The sequence below is a fragment of the Acomys minous genome (assembly GCF_964271855.1).
Source record: "Acomys minous genome assembly, chromosome: 17".
Lineage (NCBI taxonomy): Eukaryota > Metazoa > Chordata > Mammalia > Rodentia > Muridae > Acomys > Acomys minous.
Genome location: NC_140500.1, coordinates 35,910,255 through 35,929,720, shown reverse-complemented (window position 1 = coordinate 35,929,720; position 19,466 = coordinate 35,910,255). Strand labels below are relative to the sequence as shown.

The following is a 19,466-nucleotide window of genomic DNA, read 5'->3' as shown; positions in this document are numbered from 1 at the left end:
TTCTTTGCTCTTTAGGAAAAATTGTCACAGTGTCAACTGTGACAAGGAATTTTGTTTAGAAAAATGGAATGGCTGGGTATGTAGCTTAGTAGAATGCTTGCCTACAGGCAGAAGGCACTGGGGGAATATGTTAGTTGTTTTGTTGTTGTTGTGACTACAAACCTGATATAAGCACCTTAAGAAAGTGCAGGTGTGTATAATTCAGGCTCACACTTGGAGGAAAACGCCCACCATGATGAAAAAGGCATGGCAGCTCGTCACATTGCATCTGCAGTCAGAAGTGCAAAGAGACAAAAATAGTGTTCAACTATTTTCTCCCCCCACCCTCCTTTTAAAAAATAATCTGAGACTTGAGGCCATGAGATGATGCTACCTAAAGGTGTGTCTCTTAGAGGAGTCTAGATTCTAGTAAGGTGACAGGATAAACCATTACACAGAGAAAGAAATAAAGAACAAGATTCAGGAAGAGAAAGAAAGAAAGAAAGAAAGAAAGAAAGAAAGAAAGAAAGAAAGAGGAAAAAGATGCCATTGATCCTTAGAATAACCCATGACAGCTATTTAGCTGGGTCTGATGTATAAATGATTTATTCCTAGCCTTTGGAGCTCTTGGTAAAAGTTGGTTTGTTTTTGGTTTAAGAGCACAGCTGCATGAAAGATGACTTTCAGCATCTGTGTCATTAGTTGAGAGGTCAGTTTATAGCTCTTATCCTTGTTGATCATTTCCTCTGGAGCTACAAAGCAGCCTAACGGCTTCCTCAGACAAACATTGCATCATTCTGTGCTGGAGGAAGAAATCATTTGAATTCGTTTTCTTGAGCCTGCATCTAGGGAAATCAGATTATAGAGTCCTTGTATCTAGTACTGTCAGTGGGCTGGGAATTACAACTGGGCTTCTTATCTAGTTTTAGAGTTAGCAAAGCATCAGAGAATTGGGTTATTACATTTCTCCTTAAAAACAGATGATTCACTCTTTCCATGGAAACTCATTTGACGTGTTAGTCACTAAGAATGCTCTGGTCCTACACTGATGGGCTAGCCTTGTGTGAAGCTATGGTTTCATTTTCTTTTCGATGTATAGTGTAATGCAATTCTCTCTCTCTCTCAATTTTGTGAAATAATGGGGCAGACGAAGATGTATCAAGGTTATTAAGTCCTTCCTCAGCCTTGAGATACACTTAACTCTTGGTCTTCTTAACTCATCTACAAGATTTAGTAGTAATTACACAGGTAATTCAGACAAAATGCCTATTCCCTGGCTCTCACTATTTAGACCTGGATTCTGATTACTTGTTTAATGAAAGGCACTGAGTTTAGCAATTCCATTAAACAATACCCCCTATGAAACACAGAAGACATCGGCTGCATACTGCATGAATATTTAATAACAGGAACTAATGTTTTATGCCACTTCACAGTTTACAAACATGGTACAGTTATCCTACATAAACTTTGTGAGATACGAGGCATCATATCCGTTTTAAAGATGAGGTAAGTGGAGACCAGAGTTGTTAGATATATAATTGGTATCATTTGTATGGTGGTGGGGGTGGTTGATGCGAGAGGCAAGACTTGGACAGAGCATTTCTTTTCTTTCATTCAGTGTGAATTCTTTTAGTTCAGATATAGATGTTCAGTGAGAAGAAAGCAAGGTCCACAAGTAAACAATTTGTTCCAACCGTAATTCAGACTCTAAGGATCATCTAATTGTATCACTTTATTTTACTAATCGGAATTAGAAATATGGCTTCTCACAGTTCTCTGGAAACTGTTAATGCTAAGTCTGAGCTTTTGAAGGTGTTTCAGCCTCTTTTTATAGAAACAGGAAGCTAGGGTTCAGCAGTGGCAAACAGCGCTTATGTGGGGGTTTGGATCCAGGACCACACCCAAGCAATGTGTTAGTTCTTGCAGTGAATTTCACAACCCAGCTCATTTTAAAATATACTCCGGTTTGTCTTCTATAGAAAAATTTAAAATGTTGATTAAATAACAAAGATAGAAAGTTATAGGTTCTTGAATCAGCAAGAAATAAGTTATAACTGTGGTTCTCTCTGAACTAATGAATAACCTCCCTCCCCCATGAATACATGTCAGCCATAATATTTAGTAACATAGAAAGTCTCATTAAAGTCTTCAATGTAAAAATAGAATGAACAACACTTTCTGGCAAACACAAGTAATTAATAAACAGAAATATAAATAAATAAGGAACCTATCACATGAGAATTGTAAAATCATTAACAAAAAGGTCTCAGGTCAATGACAAAAATGAAATGCACACTTATAAATATTTACAAAATACAGTTGTTAAAAAAAGCCATCAAAAAAGGGGATAAGCTGTGAGCAAAGTTATGATAAGAGGAAAATTTGTAATATTAAATTTCTGCATGAGTACATAAGTAAAAAATGAATCAAGTGTTTATTGCAGGAAGTTAAAATATGTCTAATAGAAAATCCTGTCTTGGCTGCTCATGTACAGGCCACACCAGTCAGAACAACAGGGAAGATGAGCTCCATCTGCCTTCAGAATCCTCAGTTCAAATCCAAAAGACTTAAGCTGCTGAGACCCCTTCCCGCCCCACTGCCCACCCCTCTGCCATACCCTGCCCCTACATGGGTGGATATCTGCTGCTCAGGTACAGACCACATCAGTCAGAAGAACAGGCTCAAGCCACACCATCCAGAAAAACAAATGGTAAACTCGGGTAGAGACTCAGAAATCCAGATAGGTGGCCAACCCTTGGACCTCCTCCACGCTCTCAGTGTCCCTCTCCCACTATTCCTAACTCCCACTTCCCTCCTCATCGCTCCGTCTTATCTCCCAACTTGGGCAGAGACCACTTGCTGACCAAAGGCCAAGCTAGCTGCCAGAAGTTCAGCTGCCAACTTGGACACAGACTCTGCTGGACCATCACTAACATTGCCTGCCAAAATTCCAGGCTCCAAAGACCAGAGGACCAAAGAAGAAACAGAAACCATGGAACAAAACACCCATCCAGCAAAGATAAACTCAAAATAGCACCTAGACCTGTAATCCTCCCAAAGCCAGATGAAGGAAGTGAGTAAACTGTTCAAGATCTGGAAAGGGAAATAGAAGCAATAAAGAAAACACAAACTGAGGGAATTATGGAAATGGAAAATCTAGGTAATTAAATAAAATATACAGACACAAGCATTGGCAACAGAATCTCAGGATTGAAGATATGATAGAAAAAACTGATATATCAATCAAAGAAAATGTTAAATCTTAAAAATTCCTTATACAGAACATCCAGGAAAATTGGAACACTATGAAAAGAAACAAACCTAAGAATAATAGGAATATCAGGAGAGGAGAAGGAAGAGGAGGAGGAAGGGGATGAGGAAGAGGAGGAGGGAGAGATTCTCAAAGGCCCAGGAAATATTTTTAACAAAATTATAGAAGAAAAATTTCCTGGCCTAAAGAAGGATATGCCTATAAAGGTACAAGAAGTATACAGAACACCAAATAGATTTGACCAGTAAAGAAAGTCCCCTCACCACCTAATAATCAAAACACTAAACACACAGAACAAAGAAAGAATATTAAAAGATGCAAAGGAAAAAGGCCAAGTAACATAAAAGGCAGACCTATTAGAATTATACTCAATTTCTCCATGCAGACTCTATATGCCAGAAGAGCCTGTTCAGATATCTTTCAGAGACCACAGATGCCAGCCCAGACTACCATACTCATTAAAACTTGCAATCACCATAGATAGAGGAAAACAAGATATTCTACTACAAAGTCAAATTTAAACAATATCTATTTATAAATCTGGCTCTATGGAAAATACTAGAAGAAAAACTGCAGCTCAAGGAGGTTAACTATGGCCATGAAAACACAGGAACTAAATAATCTCATGCCATCAAAACCAAAAGAAGGTTTTCGTGGGGTGTGTTTACACACACACACACACACACACACACACACACACACACACACACACAATATGTGTTAATTGTTGACCTTAGACCCTGAGCTGTTGGTGCTCTCTTCAGGAAGTTGTTTCTTGTGCCAATGAGTTCAAGGCTCTTTCCCACTTTTTCTTGCAACAAATTTAGTGTGTCTGGTTTTATGTTGAGGTCTTTAATCCATTTGGACCTTAGTTTGTGCAGGGTGATAAATATGGGTCTATTTGCATTTTCTACATGTAGACATCCAGGTAGACCCGCACCATTTGTTGAAGATATCTTTTTCCTAGTGTACGGATTTGATTTCTTTATTAAAAACAAATGTCCATAGGTATCTGGGTTTACTTCTGGGTCTTTGATTTGATTCCACTGATCAGCCACCCTATTTCAATGCCAGTACTGTGCTGTTTTCATTACTTTTGCTCTATAGTACATCTTGAGATCTGGGATGGAGACATCTCCAGAAGATCTTTTATTGTACAGGATTGTTTTAGCTATTCTGGGTTTTTTGTTTTTCCATATGAAGTTGAGAATTGATCTTTCAAGGTCTTCAAAGAACTGTGTAGGGATAATTTTAATGGAATTGCTTTGAGTTTCTCTCCATTTTAATTTGATGTTGGCTGTACGCTTGTTGTAAATTCCTATAGTGTGTTTAAGTACGGCCCTTGTATGCCAGATCTCTCCTAACATTTATCATGAAGAGGTGTTGAATTTTGTTAAAGGCTTTTTCAGAATCTAATGAGATGATCATATAGGGTTTTTTTCCCAGTTTATTTATATGATGGGTTACACTGACAGATTTTCATATGTTAAACTATCCTTGCATCTTTGGAATAAAGCCCACGTGATCATGGTAGATCTTTTTTATGTATTCCTGGATTCAGTTTGTATGTATTTTACTGAGTATTTTTGCATCCATATTCATGAAGAAAGTTGGTCTGAAATTTACTTTATTTGTTGATCTTTGTGTGGTTTGGGTAGGGTGAATGTGGCCTTGTAAAATGAATTTGGCAATGTCCCTTCTGTTTCTATTTTGTGCAATAATTTGCAGAGTATTGTCATTAGCTCTTCTTTGAAAGGCAAAGGACACCATCAATAGTACAAAATGGCCACCTACAGAATGGGATAATATTTCACCAACCCCACATCTGATCGAAGGCTATTACCCATAATATATAAAGAAATTAAAAAAAAACCCCTAGACATCAAATCCCCACATAATTTTCAACATCCTTAGCCATTAGGAAAATGCAAACCCAAACTACTTTGAGATTCTGTCTTATACCTGTCAGAATGATTAAGTTCCTAAACACAAGAAACAGCTCATGCTGGCGAGGATGTGGAACAAGGGCAACACTTCTCCATTGCTGGTGGGAGTGCAAACTTGTAGAGCCACTTTGGAAATCAATATAGTAATTTCTTAGAAAACTAGGAATTGATATGCCTCAAGACCCGACTACACCACTCCTGGACATATACTCAGAAGACACCCTATCCTACAGCTAGGACATTTGCTCAACTACATTTATAGAAGCTTTACTCATAATAGTCAGGAACTGGAAGCAACAGTTGTTCCTCAGCTGAAGGATGGATAAAGAAAATGTGGTACATTTATACAATGGAACATTACTCAGCTATTACAAATGATATCATAGAATTTGCAAGCAAATGGATGAAAGTAGAAAAAAAATCATCCTGAGTGAGATAATGAGACCCAGAAAGACAAACATGGTATTTACTCACTTATTAAGTGGCCATTAGCTGTAAAGGACAATCATGCTATAATCTACAGACCCAGAGAGGCTAAGTAAGAAAAAGGGCTCAAGGGGTCAGGTGGCCTGGGGGCAGGTGGGGATAGGAACAGAAGGCAGGTGGTGGGGATGGAGGGAGAGAGTAATGAGAGAGACAGATGGAATTGGGGAGCACTTGGGGGTGATGTAGAAATCTAGTGGAATGGAAGGTCCCTGGAATCTAGGAGGGTGCCCCTGGAAAAGACTTGTAGTAATGGGTGATGTGGAGCTTGAACTGGCCATCTTTGGCAACCAGACACAGCCTCAAGACGAGGAATTGGGACACAAACTCAGGCACAAAACCTTTGATCTACAATTTGTCCTGCCTGCAAGATGTGCTGGGGTAATGATGGCGTGGGACTTGTGGGAGTAGCCAACCAATGACTGGTCCAGCTTGAGACCCTTTCTAGGAGTGGGGTCCCTTATATGACACTGCTTGGACATCCAGGAACCAGAGGTTGGCTAGCCCAGAGACCTTAAATAGAAACAAACAAATCTGGCAGAAAAAAAAAAGTCAGTGGCGTGATTTCTAATGATATTCTGCTATACTCATAGATGGGAGCCTAGCATAATTATAATCAGAGAGGCTTCATGCCAGAGAGGCAACTGATGGGAGCATACATATAGACCCATAGCCAAGCATTAGGCCAAGCTCAGGGAATCCTTCAGAAGAGGCGAAGAAAGATTTGTAGGAGCCAGAGAGGTCAAGGACACCACAAGAACAGGGCCCACAGAATCAACTAAGCAGGCCTCATAGGGGCTCAAGAAGCCACTATGAACTGACGATCATGGAACCTGAATAGCTCTGACCTAGGTCCTTTGTACGTGTGTTATGGCTATGTAGCTTGGTGTTCTTATGGGACTCCTCACAGTGGGAGGGAGGAAGGGCTCTCTCTGACTTTTTTCTGCTTTTGCAACCCTTTTACTCCTACTGAGTAGCCTCAGCCAGCCTTGATTTGCAGGTATGTGTAGTCTTGTTGTAAGTTGTTATACATGTTTCATGGATATCTCTGGAAGGCCTGCTCCTTTATTTGACAGGAAATGGAGGAGTGGTGAGTCTGGGGGCGGTGGGGGACTGGAAGGAGAGGAGGACAAAGACTGTGGTTGGGATGTAACATATGAGAGAAGAACAAAGAAAAAAGAAGAAAAAGAAGAAACTCCTGTCTCAAAGCACACAAAAATAAAAAATAAAACTTAATGTTTTGCATGCTGAATAGAATGGACACAAACAGTGTTGGGTGAGCAGGGGCTGTACGCCTGCAGTACCAGCATTCAGGAGGCTAAGGCAGGGCAAAGTGAGCTCCAGGATAACCTTGGATACTCTGTCTCAAAATCTAAAACACACCTAGGTGTAGTGGCTGTGAAAGTAATCATCATGGATGTTTATGGCCTCTGAACCTAGTCCTAGTCCTATAAGCTTCTAACCTTTGTTAGTTTTTTTTTTTTTTTTTTTTTTTTTTAGCCTCTGAATCTTACTGCTGCTGAATTAGCTCATCCTTTCTAGTTCTTTCTGAACTCTAGCTGGCTGGTTCAACTCAACTGTTCTGGCTCACAACTCCTCTCTAAGTGGACGGATTCAAACTGGCTTCCACTGAATTTCTCTGCTTCTGAACTCTCTAAATTGCTCTGCACCAAACTGCATGAACTAAGCTAACCTGCACTGATCTGCTGTACTGTACTGTACTCTGCTTCTTGCTCTTCGGTACTGTCTTCTCTACTGTACCCTACTCTGCTTCTTTACTCCATTGTACTTAAGTAGCTTCTCTTTCCTGGCTGTTCTCCTGAGAGTTGGGCATAGCCTATCTCTGGCTCATCCTATCAAATCTTTTTCTGATTCACCACTTTGTCTGCTCCTCAATTAGACACCAATTTCAAATCTGGCTGCTTCCTACTATAAACTAACTTTGCCTTCATTGTTTGGGTTTAGAGGTGTGTACTGAGGGCACATCTGTATTCCAGATAGAGGGATTAAAGGTGTGTGGCATGTCTGCATTCCAGCTAGATCACATACGTCTTTGGATGTGATCCCTTGCCAAAGAAGCCATGTTGTTGGATTAAAATTCTTCTACTGTGTGGTGGTGGTGGTGGTGGTGGTGGTAGTGGTGGTGGTGGTGCACGCCTTTAATCCCAGTACTCTAGAGGCAGAGACAGGTGGATCTCAATGAGTTCGAGGCCAGCCTGGTCTACAAAGTGATTTTACGCTAGCCAGGGCTACACACAGAAAAACCCTGTCTCAAACAAAACAAAACAAAACACACAAGCAAGCAAACAACCAAAAAACAACCAAAAAAATCAAGCCAAAAATGAAAAAACAAAACAAAAAAACCCCAAAAAACTATTGAGCCATCACTCTAGCCCCGGAGTTAAGCTAGGTCTGGTGGCACACACCTCTAATCCCAGCACTTGGGGAGGCAGAGGCAGGGGGATCTCTGCAAGTTTGAAGCCAGCCTGGTCTACAAAGGGAGTCTGCTGTTTGTTGAAAAGGCTGTCTTTTTTTTCCGGTATATGTTTTTGATATCTTTGTCAAAGATTAAGTAGAAATATCTGTGTAGATTTATTTCTTGGTCCTCCATTCCTTTCCTTTATATGTTTAGTTTTGTGTGAACAAGAATTTCTACCATAGCTCTGTAGTACAATTTGAGAAGAGGTTTGTGTTGCCTCCAGCACTGCTCTTTCTGGTCTAGGGTTGCTTTGGATATTCAGGTGTGAATATTTTTTGTGCTTCCATACAATTTTAGGATTTTTTAAAAAAAGATTTGGCTTTTTTCCAACTTCATATTTTGTTTTTGCATTAGTTTACTTATCGGTGGATTATTTACCCTTGTTGTCCTGTAGCTCACTGAGCCTCTCCAGAGCAATTGTCTTTGTCAGAACATTCATGGATCTCCATTTCTTTGGAGTTGCTTGCTAGGATTTTGCTATGGTATTTTTGGGTAATGTCATGTTTCCCTGACTTTTTTTTTCCCTCCACATCCTCTCATTGTGTCTACTTATTTGAATAGACAGTCAGCTCTTCCAGAATTTTTCAACTGACTTCCATAAGGAAAGATCTTTAGTTCCAGGAGAAGGGTGTGATGGCGCTGACTCAAGGTTATGCTTGAGTGACTTTTGGCAGAGGATATATGAGGTATGAGGCTTCATATATAGGTATGTGTATTCCAGTCCAGCTGTGTATGCTGGCTCAGGAGCTACAAGGGGCCCATGGTGCTAGCAGGGGTGCTTGGGGTAGTGAATCCTCAGCAGTACCTAGCAGAGTGCACATCTGGGTAGGTTGGATTAGGACCAGGATGGTTCACACATATACAGGGTGGAATGGTGATTAGGGTCCTGGTGGATTTATGTATGTGTGTGTGTGACTCCACTGAGTAGGGCTGGTGTTATGTATGTGACAACGGGGCTGTTGCCAGTGATAGGGACCAGGGCTAGGTACAGGCATTCAGTGGCTTCATTAAGTACTGGGGTCATGGTACCCTTAGCACATCTCCTGGGCTAGTCCCAGGGGGAGAGGGAAGTATTGGCTCAACTTTGTTCTAGGAAAGCAAAAACTCAACTCATGAGGCTCTCAACTGATAAAAGCCCTTAAGATCTACACACTATCGGTGTGGATAGATGGTTTCATCAAAAGCAAGCGGTGTTAGGAGTTTGCTTTGGAGCAGGCTTCAGGGTTCCAGGACGGTGACCGTCACTTCTGTGTGTATGTGTGTGTGTGTGTGTTTGTGTGTGTGTGTGTGTGTGTGTGTGTGTGTGTGACATGCAAACATTTTGGTGGCTGTGTCTTCAGTGAGTGTAAAGCCATGGAGTTTCTCAGTAGTAAGCCACCCTTCATAGCCTCTGCAGAGTAGACCCCAGGGAGCTGCAGGAGCACCTGCAGTGTGATTGATATTAATAGTTTCCACCCTTCTTCCTTGTTCCTATTTATCCCTATGGTGTCTGTATTTTGTTAGTCTCTACAGCCATTTGGGTGGTGTGAAACCAAAGTGGGTTCCTTGGGCGGTGTCTTGACAATTTCCTTTAGGGGAAATTGTGGCCTGAGAGGGTCCTCCAGTCCTCTAAACTGTGCTTGCCTCAGAGATTAGATGATGTAAAATGAAACCACTCTCTCTTCCCTTCTGTGTGTTTTGTTTTGTGCTGGTGGTCTTCAAACCCAGGGCCCTGTGCTTGCTAGATGAGCTAGTTACATTGAGATACACCCCCAGCTCTGTCTTCCTACCCTTTCTGCAGTCATGTTTATTTTTTTCTCCTTTGTTTGTTGCATCAGTCTAACTGGTCTTTTTGAATACTCAGAATCTTTCATTATCGACACCCTTCTCTCTCTCTCTCTCTCTCTCTCTCTCTCTCTCTCTCTCTCTCTCTCTCTCTCTCTCTCTCTCGTGAGATGGTAGAATGTTCTACTCCACTATTTTGCTGATGTTACCACTCTTATTGCAAGATTCAGCCTTTTAATTTTGGAAAGAGAATAGCATTATTGCCAGAGAGGAGTTATTTTAAATCTGAGAGCAAGTACAGTGAGTGCTTGTGCATAACTCAGTGCTGTAGATTTTTAGGGTTTTCCTGAGGGCCTGAGATATGATGTTTTTCTTTTTTGAGACAGGAATATTCTGAGTATAGGAATGGGCAGCAAGGTCTCCCTGGCCAACAGTGAGCATCTCTAACGCCTCACTGTTGTCCCATCTGCAGATAATAGCTTCTGCAGCCCTGAAGGATACCTCTCCGCCCTGCCCACTGGAGAGTCCTTTAGTCTCTTTTCTCTCTCCCTGTATGGAGTTATACATCTCTTTCCTCTCTCTTCTCTCTTCTCTCTCTTCTCTCTTCTCTCTCTCCCCCTCTTTTTTCTCTTCCTTCTCTCTTCTCCTCTCTTTTTCTCCTCCTCCTCTTCCTCCTCCTCCTTCTTCTTTTCTCTGTCTTTCTCTGTGTCTCTGTCTCTGTCTCTGTCTCTGTCTCTGTCTCTGTCTCTCTGTCTCTCTCTCTCTCTCTCTCTCTCTCTCTCTCATTCTCATTGTAGTTTTCTTACTCCTACCAAAGTCTAGCATCAGACTCCAGCTTCTGTAGTTTCCCTCCCTCCCTCCCTCCCTCCCTCCCTCCCTTCCTTCTGTGGCAACTGGACAAGGGCTAGCTTCCCTGAGCAGAAGCCTCTTCCCTGCCCTATGTTTACTCAACTTGAAGTCAGTTTCCCTGGGAGCTAGACAAGGGGCTCACTGCCCTGAGAGCCAAACAAAAGCTCACCTTATCATACTGGGGCCAGCTTCCCCTTCTCCAACTGTGTGGGAGACCTGCAGTGTAACAGCTACAGCAGATGAAAAATTTAGATAAGAGTCCCCCTGCAGCATGACTCAAAGGTCTTCTGCCCTGTACCTTATCAATTAAGGCCAACTTCCCTTATGCCCCTTACTTAATTATGTGATGCCAAGGCTTGCAGTTTCTGCCTTTAAAAACCTGTATTCTAAGGAATCAAGACTGCCCACCTTCCTCTTCCTCTGGGGAACAGACAGTCCTTGCTCCGGAGCTTGATCAATAAAAAAGACCCTGTGTACATTGCATCTGGCTGGTCTCTGGTAGTCTGTGGAGATTTTGAGACTTGAGCATTTTACTTCCTTTTCTTTTTGTTCTGGTTTTTTGAGACAGGGTCTTGCTGTATAGCCTTGGCTGTCCTGGACTTGTTTTGTAGACTAATCTGTCCTCAAATTCACAGAGATCCACCCGCCTCTGTCTCCTGAGTGCTGGGATTAAAGGCATGTACCACTACACCTGGCACAGTTTCCCCTTTTAAAAAGAATATTTAAAAATTTTTTTACATGTACATTTATGTTATTACACACATATAAAATAAACTATACACAGCCAGAAGAACCATGAAACAATCAAGAATTAGATGAATGTTACATTCATAGTGTTTTGGCTATTTGTATTTGGCAACCTTGAAGAAAACATATTCCTATCTTGGTGAGTCTAAGATTCTGAATGTAAATCAATGTCTGTCGTAGCTCATCTCTATCAGCTTAAAACATCTATCTAGACCTTAAAATGTCTTAACCCCTAAACAATTAAGCTTAATGTAAAACTAAACTATCTAGTCTTCAGCCCCATCAGAGACTGCTGAGAAACACTTAAAGAAATGTTCTTTCTCCACATTCTCACTAGCCTGTGCTATCACTTGAGGTTTTTTGTTTTTGTTTTTATCTTAGCCATTCTGATAGGTGTAAGATGGAATCTCAGAGTGGTTTTGATTTGCATTTCTCTGATGACTAAGGATGTTGAACATTTCTTTAAATGTTTCTCAGCCATTCAATATCCCTCTGTTGAGAATTCCCTATTTAATTCTGAACCCCATGTCTTAAGTGGGGTATTTGGTTTGGTGGTATTTAATTTCTTGAGCTCTTTATATATTTTGGATATTAGGGGAACGCTCCTTCATTGCTAGTGGGAGTGCAAACTTGTACAACCACTTTGGAAATCAGTCTGGCACTTTCTCAGAAAACTGGGAATAGGGCTACCTCAAGACATGGCTCTTCCACTCCTTGGAATATACCCAAATGATGCTCCACCACACAACAAGGACATATGCTCAACTATGTTCATATCAGCCTTACTCGTAATAGCCAGAACTTGGAAACAACCTAATATCCCTCTGGCAAAGAATGGATAAAGAAACTGTGGTACATTTACACTATGGAATACTACTCAGCTATTAAAAACAAGAAAATCCTGAAATTTGTGGGCAAATGGATGGAACTAGAAATGATCATCCTGAGTGAATTAACCCAGACCCAGAAAGACTCACATGGTATATACTCACTTATAATTGGGCACTAGCCCAAAAGAGATGTCCTATGAAAGTCTTCACTTACCAGGAGATGGGGATAGATGCAGGGACTTTCTATTATAACTCTAGGTGAGAGAAGTATGGGGGAATGGGGAAATAGAAGGATCCAGAGGGTTCTAGAAACCTACAAGAAGAACATCATGATGGGCAGATCTGGACCCAGGGGGTCTTCTTAAACTACTATACCAACCAAGGACAATACATGCAGTAAACATTGAAATCCTATTCAAATGTAGCCAATGAACAGGACATTCTCCACACTTGTGTGGAGAGCAGGGACTGACTCTGACCTGAACTCTGGTGCCCCATATTTGACCATTTCCCCTTGGTGAGGAGGCCTGGTAGCTCTCAGAGAAAGGATAAGCAGGCCACCAGGATAAGACTTGATAGCCTGTGACCATATGGTGGGGAAGGAGGGCCCCTTCTGTCACAGACCTAGGGGAGGGGAATAGGGTGAAAGAGGGAGGGAGGAGGAATGAGAAGATACAGGTGAGGGGATAACAATGGAGATGTAATCTGAATAAATTAATTAAATTTAAAAAATGCTAAAAGTCCCTAGTCATGAGGGAAATGCAAATCAAAATGACACTGAGATTCCATCTTTCACCTATCCAAATGGCTAAGATCAAAAACTCAAGTGACAGCACATATTGGCAAGGATGTGGAGAAAGGTGAACACTCCTTAATTGCTGGTGGGAGTGCAAACTTGTACAATCACTTTGGAAATCAATCTGGTACTTTCTCAGAAAATTGGAAATGGTTCAACCTCAAGACCCAGGTATACTAGTCCTAGGCATGTACCAGAAAGATGCTCCACCATCCAGCCAGGACATTTGCTCAACTATGTTCATAGGAGCTTTATTAGTAATAGTCAGAATCTGGAAACAACCTAGATGTTGCTCAACTGCAGAGTGGACAAAGAAACTCTGGTACATTTACACAATGGAATACTATTCAGCTATCAAAAACAAGGAAGTTTTGAAATTTGCAGGGAAATGGATGGAACTATAAAAGATCATCCTGAGTGAGGTAACCCAGAGCCAGAAAGACACACATGGTCTATGCTTACTTATAAGTGGATATTAGCCCAACATAGATGTCCTCTGAGAAACTCCACCCAGTGGGGCACTGGGATAGTTGCTGGGACTTGAAGCAGTTTTCCTTTTTTTTTTAAATTTTATTTTATTAATTTATTCATATTACATCTCAATGGTTATCCCTTCCCTTGTATCCTCCCATTCCTCCCTCTCTCCCATTTTCCCCTTACTCCCCTCTCCTATGACTATGACTGAGGGGGACCTCCTCCCCCTGAATATGCTCATAGGGTATCAAGTCTCTTCTTGGTAGCCTGCTATCCTTCCTCTGAGTACATTGAAGATGCTCACTTACCTGCTCCCATAGAGGGAGATTAGAAGTATGAACACACCTCAAGTGTTTAGGAACTATGCCTGGCTCAGAAGTGCCACTTGGTTGTTAGAACATGGAATCTCAGTGTGAGAAAATGTGAGGGCAGTGGATCGTTAGTGAAAAGTTTTAGGAACAGGCATTGAGTATAGTGTAAGAATTTCATATACTATACATACCTGAAGAAAAAAGATTTTTAATATTTATTTGAGAATTTCATAAAGGTTACTTTGAATATATTCACCATCAACTCCTCACTCTAACTTTTCCCTGATGCACCCCGTCTCCTTACTCCTCCCAACTTCATGTTTTGTTTTTGTTTTTAAATAACCCATCAACTCTAGTTTAAGTTGCCATGTACTCCTGGGTGTGGGGCCAGCCACTGGGAGCCATACTCTTATAGAAAACTGATGCTCTCTCCCCCAGAAGCCTGTCTATAGCTCCTAGGTAGGGTGAGGACTCACAAATCACTTCCCACTCCCTGCTGGAATGTTGACTGGCTGATACAGTGCAGCCAACCACAGCTGCCCTGTGTTCATGAGTGCAATGGTTGTTCATGTCCAGGAGACACTGCTCCACTCTGGCCCTCCATGGCTTTTGGCTGATAAATCTTTCTGCCTCCTCTTCTGCTGTGGTCTCTGAGCCTTGGGGAGTGGTATGGTATAGATATGGGAGAACACCACAGTGAATTAATAATGATGCAAAAGACTCAGCTCAGGGTTTAATGTCACTCTACAGGTCCCAGCTCAAACGTCATGTGTCTCTGTCATGCTTTCTTATTGATGGCTTTCATTCACTCTCTGCCCATTTATGCGGTATCATCCTATTCCACATATTTCCCTTTGTAGCACTTACCACAAACTGACATTCTGTTTAATATTTATGCATCATTTATTGATCCAATCTACACCTTATTATGAGGATGCTACTTTGTGAGAACAGAGGTACTTTTGTCTTTTTATATCAGAGACCCTCAAATGTATGGATATCAAGTAAATACCCGTGTGTGTGTGTGTGTGTGTGTGTGTGTGTGTGTGTGTGTGAGAGAGAGAGAGAGAGAAAGAGAGAGAGAGAGAGAGAGAGAGAGAGAGAGAGAGACAGAGACAGAGACAGAGACAGAGACAGAGAGAGACAGAGAGAGAAAGAGAGAGAGAGACAGGGAGAGACAGAGAGAGACAGAGAGACAGAGAGAGACAGAGACAGAGAAAAAGAGACAGAGAGAGACAAAGACAGAGAGACAGAGATGGAGACAGAGAGACAGAGACAGACAGACAGAGACAGAGAGACACAGAGAGAGAGACAGAAAGAGAGACAGAGACAGAGAGACAGAGAGAGAGAGAGAGAGAGAGAGAGAGAGAGAGAGAGAGAGAGAGAGAGGCAGAGAGAAAGAGAGAGAGGCAGAGAGCGAGCAGGAGACTTCCGGCTTATCTAGAAGCGCATGCAACAAGACTATAACGGAACTTGAAATCCAAGCATTTCTCTGTTGATCACCTTGCAGTGACTGTTCTCCAGCAGGGCTGTTTAGTTACTCCCCCACCTTCAAGCCAGTGATCAAGGGTCCAGCATGGTGGCTCCTACCTGTACTTAGGTACAGACAGGTAGATCAAGGCTATCCTTGGCTGCATGTAAATTTCAAGCCAGCCTAAGCTACATGAGACCCTGTCTCGAAACAGAACAGAGCAGTACAGAAGAGAAGAAAACCAAACAGACCCCAATTAATTATCCCTGTGCATTCTACATTACACAGCAATACATCTAAGTCTACGCTCACGGGCTAAATAGAATTGGTTTCACCCCGCTAACAGGTGTGGGTTATTTTGGTACCTGTATTATTTTTCTGATAGATGAAAAGGGCCAATGGTGAGAGTGCTAGACAGATCTATTTGTGGCCACTTCACCCTCCATTTCGAGCTCTATTTGTAAACACCACCATTCTTTTCACCTTCTAATTATAAACAGATTCAGATAGAACACTGAACTGCAAAGCTGAGGGCACAGTGGATCAAGGAAACATGAACTCATTCAGCTGCAGAGAGATTGCACTAGGTTTTGTAACATGAAAGGAAACAGTAAATTGCAGCACTACCTTGAAATTAAAATATTTATTTAGTAACTAGTAACAATGAGGAAAATCCCCATGTCATGCAATCACAAAGTGACAACAGTTGTGGATATTTAATTGCACACACACACACACACACACACACACACACACACACACACACACAAATATGTGTTTGTTTTTGTGGGTAAGTGTGCATGCATGTGGAGGCATGAGGTCAGCATCAGGTGTATTTAACCTTACATTAACATATTTTTAAAAGTTATTCTTTGAAATTTTGATATATGGATACAAAATATTTTGATTGCATCCACCCTCCACAACCTCTCCCCACAGCTCTCCAAGGAGCCTTCTTGTCTTCCTTCCAAATTCATGTTGTCATGTAGAAATTGTATTAAGATCCTTGTGAGTCTAATTAGTTATGACCATATGTTTATGGATATGGGACCATCCACTGGGGCAGAGGCAGCCTACCAATGGGCTACCACCCTAAAGAAAAATGATTTCCCCTCCCTTTAGTCACCATCACCTGCCAGAAGCTTCTCTACTAGGGGTGGGGACTCAGGAGCCTTAGTTCATGCTGGGATTTTGACTGGCTTGATCTTTTGCAAGTTTTCTGCAGGCAACTGTTGTTATTGTGATTTGATATGTGTGTGTATCCACCATGTCATGTCCTGAAGACAACATTTCAAAGCTCTCCTCCCCATCCTCTGGGTCTTAAATTCTCATCTTATTTTCTGAGACAGGGTCTTTCAGAGAACCTGGGTTCACTAATATCCCCCTATGGCTAGGAATTTTCATGTGGATGCAGGGGATCCCAACTCAGGTCCTCATGCTTGCACAGAAGCATTTAACTCACCGAGCATCTTTCCAGCTCCTCAGTTGGCTGTTTAAATCCAACTATGGGTCTCTTCAAATGTACTGTGCATATCTCAGGCTTTGATGAGGGACAGCACGTGGGTGTGCCCACTGGCTACAGCTCTCTTTGGCTTTCACTCTGCAGGATGCTGAAGGAAGTCTGTCTGATAAAAAGCAATTACTTCTGCTTCAGAGAGAATAGCAAAGCATCCACTAATGCTAGAAATAGTCATCTGAGACTTTAGCAGGAATATTGGAAATTTCCCCAAGCTGTTAGCAAAATATTTCAAAGGTAGTCAGGTGAGATTAGAGTCTGAGGGAGAATGGGGTCAAATAAAGTCCTGCCATGGGAATCAGGGGACCTGGTGCCCAACCCGAGCTGGTAATGTTACCAGGGTTCTTCACATGAGCTGGGAATATCCATGCTTGCCTGTCTTTCCTCATGTGTAAAATGAAGGGGTAAAGTGGATGGTTTTTTATTAAGTATTTCTTCCTAAGGCCAATTATAAAGTCATATAGCCAGCTATCTAAAGCAGTCTTTATTTTGTGTGCATTTTTCTAGCTTTATATTTTTCATTTATTAAATTATACATGCTAACAAGATTTTGTATAATGCTTGTTTGTTTCTTTTTTCTCTTCTTTCCTTTCCTTCTAGACAAAATCTTATGCCATGACTGTCCTAGAACTCACTATATAGACGAGACTGACTTCGAACTCACAGAGCTCTGCTTGCCTCTGCTGGAATTAAAGGTATGTGCCACCATACCTTGCACACATTTACTCCTTGGGATATGTTCTTAGGAGGGATCCCAGGCTGGAATCAAACTTAAGATCTTCTTGCCTAAGTCTTCTGAGTGTTGAGATTATAGGCATGAGTTGCTGTGCTCAGCTGCTTCAATATGTAAATAAATTTCATAATATTTAAACCAGATTAAGCATATTTATCTTATCAAACATTTATCCTTCCTCTAATCTGAAAACTCCCCAAATCCTTATAGCCTTTTGAAGTGCATAGTAGTTATGATTGTCTATACGGTCACCTAACTTTGACGGCACCCGGCGGCTGGGCTCCTTGCTCCTATCTTAGCTACAACTTAGGCCCTACTGACAGCCTTTCCTCTTCCTCCTGACCATCTGCTCTCCTTGGCCTCTGCACGTCTGTCCATCCACTACTTGTTTGTAGTGCTTTTGGAGGCCAGAAGAAAGTGTAAGATCCTGTGGGACTAGAGAGAGTTACGGATGGTTGTGAGTTGCTGTGTGGGTGTGGAGAATGGAACCCAAGTCCTCTGGAAGAGCAAGCAGGCAGTGTTCTTAACCACTGACTCATCTCGCCAGCCCCAGTCCTTACTCTGTTTCAGTTGTCTTTAAATTGAGAGAAAGGGTGATGATTTGGCTCTACCAACCTAGATTCATATTTGATGTGGGATAGACAAACAAAAGAGTTTATCTTGCCATTTATGCTGACAGTTGGTGACTCTAGGGAACATGACATCAGCTTCAATTATTTCCATGCAGTTGGATGGAATTTTTCAGGCAATTCATTTCTATCTCTTAAAAACCCAGGTCTTCTTACTGTCTATTTCATTTGACATTGCCAACAACAAGATATAAAAGTTGTGTGGGTAAAAGCCCATCAGGTGCAGCCATTTATAAGCACCTACTATGCTCCAGGTAGGGCAGACAGTGGTAAACAGGATCAAACAGGCCCCTTGACTTTATTGTTTTCATTTTCAGTCCTGGACAACTACTGGGGTCTTGCTAAGAAATTTCATTCACAGTGTAGCACCCTTAGGATGGTCTAACTATGTCCTCTAGGATGTAGAAGATGGAAGTGCATCTTCACGGTAAGGTATTAGGTGGTTAGAAATACAATCTGACTATAGTATTTGGGGAAGTGATGGCCATCAGGGCGGAGCCCCCATGATTAAAGCTTAGTGCTTTCATAAGAACAGGGAGAATGGGCAGAAGACACATCACAGGAACACACTCCCCATAGCTCCACTATTATGCCCTTTCCGCCTCCGCAGTCTACCAGAATAATGACTCATAATAGGCTATGGAAAGAGAATGAGGGCTTGGATATCATTTTTTCATTTTAATCCATCAACTCCTTTCTGTCATGGCTGCCGAAATATCCTGGGCTTTTTTTTTTTTTTTCCTCAGTCTGTAATCTGATCTGCAGGAACCTGAGATGAAAGGGTCACCCTGAGTGTGAGTTAAGTTTGGGTTACACAGTGAGTTCCAGGCTGGCTTGTGCTACAGGGTGGGACCTGGCTCAACAAAACAAAAGAAAGAAATATCTTGGTAGCCGAGAAAGATGTTCTGTTTCGGAGGGAGGCAGCTGGTGCAGGGAGATTCCGTCTTATGGTGAAATGAGATTATTTAACTTTTCCATGAGCCATGTGGAAATCCCTCCGATTTGGGTGGGACGTTAACATGAACGGGAAGCATCAGTGGCTGCTACCCCGGTACACCTTATTTCTGTTACCCACCATTGCGTTCTTTTCCCATGTGCCAGGCGTCGCCTTACCTTGAGCTCTTAAGCAAGAGATTTTTATCCTTTTGTGTCTTCCTTAGCCTAGTTCTGTGATGAGCGTTTAGA

At 41.8% G+C, this 19,466-nt stretch overlaps 1 protein-coding gene across 3 annotated transcripts in view; it reads left to right on the top strand.

Annotated features, from left to right (window-relative positions):
- LOC311588049 (uncharacterized protein) overlaps positions 1-19,466 on the top strand; it is a 97,883-nt gene that overhangs the window by 52,247 nt on the left and 26,170 nt on the right. For 2 of the 3 annotated variants that reach the window (XR_014776064.1, XM_084765490.1), the window contains 2 exons: positions 8,723-8,847; positions 17,520-17,614. The gene's annotated coding sequence lies outside the window, so the exon portion shown is untranslated. The remainder of the gene's footprint in view (positions 1-8,722; positions 8,848-17,519; positions 17,615-19,466) is intronic. The other variant, XR_014776063.1, reaches the window with a different exon arrangement.